This window comes from Triticum urartu, unplaced genomic scaffold (assembly GCF_003073215.2).
Source record: "Triticum urartu cultivar G1812 unplaced genomic scaffold, Tu2.1 TuUngrouped_contig_4802, whole genome shotgun sequence".
In the NCBI taxonomy this organism is placed as follows: Eukaryota; Viridiplantae; Streptophyta; class Magnoliopsida; order Poales; family Poaceae; genus Triticum; species Triticum urartu.
Genome location: NW_024115422.1, coordinates 1 through 8,938, shown reverse-complemented (window position 1 = coordinate 8,938; position 8,938 = coordinate 1). Strand labels below are relative to the sequence as shown.

At 49.1% G+C, this 8,938-nt stretch overlaps 2 pseudogenes; both read left to right on the top strand.

The window, feature by feature from the left end:
• Positions 1-3,537: 3,537 nt before the first annotated feature.
• Positions 3,538-3,929, top strand: LOC125528338 (annotated as a pseudogene).
• A 4,142-nt stretch (positions 3,930-8,071) lies between these two features.
• On the top strand, positions 8,072-8,922 carry LOC125528337 (annotated as a pseudogene).
• The last annotated feature ends 16 nt before the right edge of the window (positions 8,923-8,938 follow it).

Genomic DNA, 8,938 nt, shown 5'->3' with positions numbered 1-8,938 from the left:
ACAACGCGTTCCTCCATGGGCATCTCTCCGAGCAAGTCTACTGCCAGTAGCCGGTCGGCTTCGTCGACGCCGATCGTCCTGAGCACGTGTGCCTGCTGGACAAGTCCCTCTATGGACTCAAGCAGGCGCCGCGAGCTTGGTTTGGTCGGTTTGCCGCCTTCGTCCACAGCCTCGGCTTCATCAGCTCGCGGGCGGATCCGTCGCTCTTCGTGCTCCACTCCGACGCCGGCACTGCCTATCTCCTGCTATACGTCGACGATATCGTGCTCACCGCCTCGACGTCGATGCTCCTACAACGTCTCCAGCAGGTCCTGTCGACCGAGTTCTCCATGAAAGACCTCGGGCCTCTACACTACTTCCTCGGGATCGCCGTCACTCGCACCAAGGATGGCTTCTTCCTCTCCCAGAGCAAGTACGCCGACGAACTGCTCGTGCGCGCCAACATGCAGGGCTGCAAGCCGGCGCCCACGCCGATCGACACGCGAGCCAAGCTGTCCGCTAGCGACGGCGCCCCCGTCTCTGACGCCTCCGAGTATCGCAGCATCGTCGGCGCCCTCCAGTACATGACCATGACACGGCCAGACATTGCCTACGCCGTCCAACAGTGCTGTCTGGTGATGCATGACCCCCGCGACGTCCACCGTGCACTGGCCAAGCGCATTCTGCGCTATCTACGCGGTACCACGACGCATGGGCTCCATCTCCGACCGTCTGACTCCCTCGACCTCATCGCTTACTCCGACGCAGACTGGGCTGGCTGCCCAGACACGCGCTGCTCGACGTCCGGCTACGCGGTGTATCTCGGTGACTTGCTTGTCTCATGGTCGTCCAAACGACAGGCAACGGTATCTCGCTCGGGCGCCGAGGTGGAATACCGTGCGGTTTCAAACGCGGTCGCTGAGAGCTGTTGGATTCGCCAACTACTTGGCGAGCTCGCTGTACCCCTACCTCGCGCCAGCGTCATCTTCTGCGACAACATCTCGTTCGTCTACATGGCGGCCAACCCCGTCCACCATCGCCGGACCAAGCACATCGAACTGGACATCCACTTCGTGCGCGAGAAAGTGGCGTTGGGTGAGCTCCGAGTTCTACATGTGCCAACCACTCAACAGTTCGCCGACGTGCTCACCAAAGGACTACCTACGGCGGCTTTCCAAGAGTTCCGGTCCAGCTTGTGCGTCCGGCCGCCGGATGCTCAACCTGCGGCGGGGTGTTAGCAGTTAGCTCCACTACCTCACGTACTGCATGCATCTCCCATGATCCCATGCACGTACTGGAGCCCCGCGCCCACTCTCTCTCTCATGTACTGATGCACCTGCGTCCTTGTTGTACTGGCGCCCCGCGCCTATATATTCTTGGCAATGGCAATGGCAGCACCATAAAGGGTGCTTTGCTCTCTCATTATATCCATCCACAATCTCCCTCTGCCGCCTCCAGCAGTACGTGTTCCTTCTTCCCTCTTCCGTCGCGGTCGAGTGCCGCCGCCAGCAGGACGTGCCCCAGCGCCGCCGCCCCGACCTAGCTCATTCACCTGCACGCCCTCCACTCGGGCCAATAGAACTCCATGATATAGTTGAAAATTAGTCTTTCTGGGCTATGATATTGCAACCTGAATGTTACTGATTACTCATGGAAGGGATTTTAATGAAATTTTAGGCAAACACGAGTATCAAAATGGCCACCGTCTGACCAGTAGTTTTTGGTTACTGCAGGTCGAAAAGCGCAATGAAGGATTTTTCTTTCTCCTAGAGTCATTCATTCATATGAAAGGGGAACTGCTGACAGATAAATCATATGTCCATACGCCATGTACTTTCCTCCGTTTATCTTTCAGGGAAATCATTTTTGTTTAGACTGAAGGTATGCACTTCACCTTCATAATGTGTATTCTTATATTCCATCAATTCGAGTGTGTCATTACAGGTTGCAGACTTGCATTATGTATCTTCAACTACTATTTTTCTCGAATACACCTAGGCCTAGCTAATCAGTGATTTCGTAGTTCTCTGCTACCAGATCCATCTTTTTATTGGCTTTTCGATATTTCCTGCAAGTGATTGTTTAATTTTTTTTATTACTGTATAAGAATGGAAGTATAACAAGTTCATTTGTTCTACTGGGCAATAGTTATTTAATTTGCATATTCATGCGACGAGTATGTAACATCTCTTTTTTTTCACTCTATGTACATCTGTGAAGATATTATATAACTCGCCAAGAAGATATGAGAGCACTGATTATGTACCCTCAAACAATTTTTCTATTGAAATAGATATTACCAATTTCTTTGAATTGCGATTTTGCAAAATTTGATGTATTGCCTTGGCCAACTCTTACGGAGAATTTTAATATCACTGCAGATTTATGAAGAACCATGAAAAAATATCCACATCTATGGAATGGAACTGAAAATCTTGTTGGATTGGAAATAGCAATTGATGAACTAAAGAAGATACAACTTGTCAGCTTAGTTAGGTTCTACTCTATGGAGTTTCTTTTTTCATTTTTCCTACTGTTAAAACTGATGTCGAATATTGTATGGCTTTTGCTTGGTCAGGTTTTTATTTGTCCGGGAACGATGAACTACATATCGAGAGATAAGGTTGTGGAGCAATTTTTACCTTGCCAGCCATATTACAGATACTTGGAGATTTTTCTTCGTTGAAATTTAACCCATTTTTTTGAAAAAAAAAACATCTGAATTGGTTGTACAGCTGAGTTCGCAACTTTTTTGTTGCTTATTTGAATGCACTCCATAATTTGTAATTTTTAGAGGGCCAATAGATCGTTTTTTGCATAAGGCACTTCTTGTGAAGTTTACTCCAATCATCACATATGTTCTGGTTGATGCTCTCATATATTGCGGAAACTAAAAATGTATGCATATATTACATATTTGAAGTTCTTTCCGTTCCCAACAAGTGTTGGAGCCATGCCGCATGAGTTCTCAATCTGTTAAAGAGGTCATGACAGTTATGCCATCTATGTGATATTCCATTGGCATGTCCATGATGTATGAAGTGAGACTTTGCTTACATTAGTGTCAACTGATCAACTTTATGGTGACGGTAACAGTCAATAAAATCTGCTCACACGTGCAAATCAGATGGTTGCTTTTCCTTTGAGGGTAGATCAGATGGTTGCTCTGCATTACCAATCGACCAGATAGTTAAGAGTTGTGAGTTTAGTTTCTCCTATTTCGATAGGAGTTCATACAGATATGAGTAATGAAGTATATGTTGAAATCTTGACTTTAAAAGTGTTTTTAAGCAATTTATTATCTATTCATTAATAAGAAACATACAGTTGCTTGATTAAACTAATTGCTAAGCTTTGTGAGCAGTGGAGGATTTAGTACAAATTGTTGGCTTTGTCCCTAGAATTCTTACTTTTTTATGAGATAGTTCCTCTACTACATGCTTTTCCTTCTTCACAACCTATTGCCGAACTCTTGCACTCATTCGTTGCAAACCTCTTCCCTGCCGTCATAAATACATACAAGACTCCATTTGTCTCGGATTGTCAACGCTGCCGCGAATGTGCAGGGTGCCGTGCGTGTACGAGGGAAATAACCTCTCGCTGCGGGGGAGGAGCGGAGCCGCGCGCCCAGCGAGCTCGCAGTCACGATCCTCTACCAGGGCGGCCAGACCGACATCGTCGACGTCGACGTCGCGCCGGTCGGTTCGTCGTCGAGCTGGACGTCCCTGACACACGACCACGGGCCGGCGTGGAGCACGAGGCTGGCGCCGCCGGGGCCGCTGCAGCTCAGGGCGGTGGTGCCCGGCGGGTACGCCGGGGCGTGGGTCCATGCCGAACATGAAGTCCTGCCGCGCCAGTGGCACGCCGGCGAGGTCTACGACACCGGCGTCCAGATCACCGACATCGCCCAAGAAGCCTGCTCCCCCTGCGACACGCAGGAGTGGAAATGACGGGGGACGGTGGACAAACATGCACGAGCTGCAGCCTGCAGCTGAGGTGTGAGATACTACTGTAGTATGTATAGACCATGAAGTGATGATGAGTAGTTGACGACGGCGAGGCCGTGGCCTGAATCGCCGGACGTACTACAAAATACTCGATGAATAATAACGTCGCAAGTCGGCGCGCCGCAGGACTCATGCTCGGTTGCTTTCGGCAATGATGTTCTTTGCTCGATGACATAGCTATTTTCATTCATGGGCGCGCGAGCTCCATCGGGTGGATGGGTCGTTGGTGGCGAGCTGATTAACTTGTTGGACGACGGGCGAAACACAAAACTTAAAATGCAATACTGTAATGAGCATAAGTACATTTGAGACACGTCTGAACTGAGCTGAGCACAGTTGGTGACTCAGTGCGCCATTAAGAGCATCTACGACCGGATTAGGCAAACTGCGGATATGACCGCGGACAGCGTCTGCCCGGTCCTCAAATGTTCGCATTTGTAACCTTACTTTTCAAACTCATATCCATGCAAACATATGCACACTGAGCATCACACACAAACAATGAGTAACGCACACGACTACGAATTATTCGTACATAAAAATAAATAGTCCAAATATAATCCAAGCATAAAATTTGTTCATTGTGCATAACTGAAACATAAAAACATATGTGTTCATAGTTCAGCAATTTCCAGTATGGATCCATATATACTCCACAAGATCATTGAGAAGTTGCATGTGCACATGTTGACCATGAAGTTATCGACGCATCTATTCTCGGCTTAAAGTTGTCATTAGCCTTCTCCACGGCAGTCATTATGCGCAAGAACAAAGCTTGCTCTCCTGGAAGCGGCGTCGAAAGAAACCTGCATGCTATGTTGGGTCCAATGTGAAGTGGTCTGTGTACAAGAGTTGTGCGTCAATGATCCTATCACGGGGAATAACTCTGCGGCCCATTATCGAACCCTTGAAGTTCAATACGTGTTCCTCTTCCTTCTCAATTTCTGTTTGGATGCTCATTATCATCATCATTTCAGTATTTTCGTCGTCCGAATCTGACGATTCGATGAACTCTTTGTATAGGTCTGTGTTTCCATAGCCATCATCTGACGATGAATCCATCGGTGGCCTACAAATGATCAAAAGAATAAGAAAACTGTTCGGGTATTTCATCGAGCACGTAGAGCACAAGGTGTATGTCCAGAGGAGTTGGACGTACCGGGGTGTCGTCCGATGGCCGCACGGTCAGAGGTGTTGTTGGTTGGGGTCTCCGGTGCAAGTGTGGTGGGTTAGGGACGGTGGCGAAGCATGACGGCAGAGCTACGATGGCGACTGTGCGGATGAGGCATGAAAGAGGAGAGAAACATGATAGATTGCATAAGAAAAGGGTCATCTTCAAGCGATTTGGCGCGGGCCCTTGCTGCCAGTCCTATAAAGTGGACGCATCTGGGCGTCCCCATATCCGCCCCAGATATAAGCTTTGTATGAGAGTGTCGGCCGGTCTGAATGTTTCGATTGGACAACGTTTTTCTGTCCGGTCAATGACCCGTCAGGCTGCTCGTTCGCCTGAAATGAATATGAGACGTCCGGTTGTAGATGCTATAAGGGCACCTCTAACTAATCCCCTAAAACTTACTAGAGTAAAAAGCTTAGTGGAGTATATATACTCTACTAAGTTTTGGCCAGACCTAGCCGATCCTCTAAATATAAAGGAGTAATTTTTTTCTAAACTTTGTAGTTCTTGTATAAATTGCAACTACATATTAGCACACATATAAAAACTTAACATAAATTTGAATGTTCAACCAAATTACGAATATAGTTTACAAATCGATTATTCAAATTTAAACACGTCGAATGGTTCAAATGTAGCAAATAGCATTTCATATAACAACTAGGACTCACTTAGATGTTGCCAATGATGATGCTCAAGAAATGACAGTATCTTGTTCGTATCATACTCTGGCTCAACCGGAGTCTCGTTGGTGTTGTACCAAACGGCTCGGTTCAACGAGAAACAAACAATAAAAACTCACCTAGGCAATTGTTCGAACACTTGGGGTCCGGTGACGGTGCACAAGCCGGCCGGCGTGGTTTAGACCGAACCGGCGAGCGGCGGGTTACATGCAGCGGTGCGCAAGCAAGATGAGATGCGACGGCCGCTAGAAAAAGTAGAAAATCGAAAGAAATCGGACGAATCAACAATGACGACAGCGGCGGCGTTTCACCTTGATTCTGGCGACAGCGACGGGGGCCAAACAGGCTAGCCGACTAGCAGAACGGCGGCAGAGGGCAAGAGATGGAACAAGGTGGCGGCGGGGACAGCGGGAGGCGCACCGACGAAGATGCAACAACGTGGCGGACACGAGAGAGAGGGCGCAACGTTTTACTCGGTCGCCAACCGATGAAGTAAAAATAAGACAACTTCTAGGGCCCATGTAAAAATATACTCCAATAACGACGGATTGGTGATCGGCTCGGTGCCGGTCCAACCAATTATGGGGAGCCGGTTAGAAATGCCCTAAATTTAGCCACTCATCAGTGCAACTACAACCATCTACTCCTCAGTCCTCACGGTATGATAACGATGGCCATTGAAGCTTGTAGTGAACTGTCCAAACGAAATTGCTTTGCACACGATCTTTGTACGTACGATCTGATGTGTCTCTACTAGACCCCATGCTGCATTCCTTTTCTTTTCCCATAGAGCTGGTTGATTGGATGAAAGCACATGCAACAACAATCGTATGTGTGTTCGGATGTGAGAATGTTGTACGTATAGCAGGTCTCCTGTCCAAAATGTATTTATGTTGGTGCTGGCCGGTGAAAGCCAGCCAAGATTCTCCGGGAGTGCATTGTATGTCTGTCCACCGCCACCAACCAGGGGCGGCGCCATCGCACCGCGTAAATTATCCATTTTTGGAAAACGGTGGCCAAAATTCAGGCACAGGGGTGACGCAAACGAGCAAAACGTGCACGTCCTTAAACTTCATGTAGTATGTCTGCATCCACACGCTAATCTATAAATGTTGGAATAGATTGTGTAGTTGATTAGGCCTAATTTTAGTTGAGTGGATGCAAATCAAACCATTCCGATCTTGATCGACGCGTGTTCAGTCCAAACTGTGCCTATTATGGACAGTGCAAAGATTAATTAATGTGTAACGAAAGCAACAGGAGGACGCTTTTAATCAAAAGTTCTGAGCATTTTTGGAGCGGCCTGAAAGATTAGGTGCATGCATGCTAAATTAAGCGCACTATACCTTGCGTGCAGCATCAAGCGATCAATCGAATTGACGTAGTGCGATCGACCGGTGCGGTACTAATTCTATATGAGTGATTTACGCGTGTTCAGTCCAAACTATATGGTCTACCCGGCTTCCCGAGGCATCGTGTAAACGATATGAGTGATTTTTTTGCTGGTTTGCTTTAGAAATCTTTCGAGTTTGGGTGGTACAGCAAAGTGACGGTGTTGTTCTAGTGTAGGAATAATATCTCTCCTCTCTTTTTCCCCGTTCTTTTGGTGTGCTTATCCTCGACAGAGGGCATGTAGAACATATTTTTAACGGGTAACGGGTCTTCCAAGATCCGTTCTGTTTAGGTTTTGATGGATGCATATGGATTCGGCCAGCTTTTATGGTCCTCAAAGTTTCTACAGGCTCTTAATGGTCTTTTCTTCTCCAGGGCGGCAGTGCTATGCAAATCGTAGCTGTCGGTGTTCGCTGGTTTGCTTCGACAACTTTCCAGCCACTGCTTCTACAAGTTTCTGGGTTTCAAAAGGTTTACTCCGCTGAGACGGAGACTCATAGGCAAAATCGAGCTATGCTCGCGGCACACCTACCAGTGGATACAGAAGAAAGAAGACTTCGATGCACTCAAGTATTTGAATGTAATTTTATTTTTCTGTATGAATGTGTTTGTAAGGACATATGATGCATAAAATATGTAGGCCTTTTCAGAAAAAAAATAAAAGACATTTTTTTAAACTAACCTGTGATTGGATGGTAGGAGGGACTCTGGTATATCTGTCGAGCTCTCTAGAAGAAAGTCAGTTAACAAGATCACCGAGGTTGTAGTTGTAGAACCTGAGTGGTGTGCACCGTGGCAGGTCGTGGTGGTGGTGTATATAAGCAGTCGTCAGGCACATGGATCCACCACCACCACCCGCAAGAAAAGAAGATGGCCGTCTCTCGCTGCTCCATCCTTCTGCTCCCGCTCCCGCTCCTCTTCCTCTGACCCTCCCGCCGCCCGCCTCCGCCTGCGACCGCTGCGTGCACCGCACCAGAGCCGCCTGCTACGCCTCCTCTCTCACCCTCGCCGGTACGTACGATTCATATACCTGCATACACATGCTCTGTTTCTACCTACGGGCCCGCCCTGGACCAGACAGGGCTGCGCCTGCGGCGCGTGCTTCCAGGTGCGCTGCAAGGACGAGGAGCTCTGCGCTACCGCCGGCGTGAAGGTCGTCGTCACGGACCGTGCCAGCACGAAGACGAACGACACCGACCTCGTGCTGAGCAGCCCGGCGTTCGCCGCCATGGCCCGCCCCGGCATGGCTGGGCGGCTCACCAAGCTCGGCGCCGTCGACGTCGAATACAAGAGGTAATAACAAACAAAAACAGCGCCGCTCGAGCATGCCTGCTGTCATGAATACATAAACGACTCCATTTGTCTCGGAGCATCGAGGTTGGAAACAGCTAGGCTCACGATTTGTCAACGCTGCCGCGAATGTGTAGGGTGCCGTGCGAGTACTCGGGCAAGAACCTCTCGGTGCGGGTGGAGGATCGGAGCCGCGCGCCCGGCGAGCTGGCCATCACGATCCTCTAGCAGGGCGGACAGACCGACATCGTCCAAGTCGACGTCGCGCAGGTCGGTTCGTCGTCGACCTGGACATCCCTGACACGCGACCACGGGCCGGCGTGGAGCACGAGCCTAGCGCCACCGGGGCCGCTGAAGCTCAGGGCGGTGGTGACCGGCGGGGCAGACGGGGAGGGGGGCTCCGCCGACCCGGG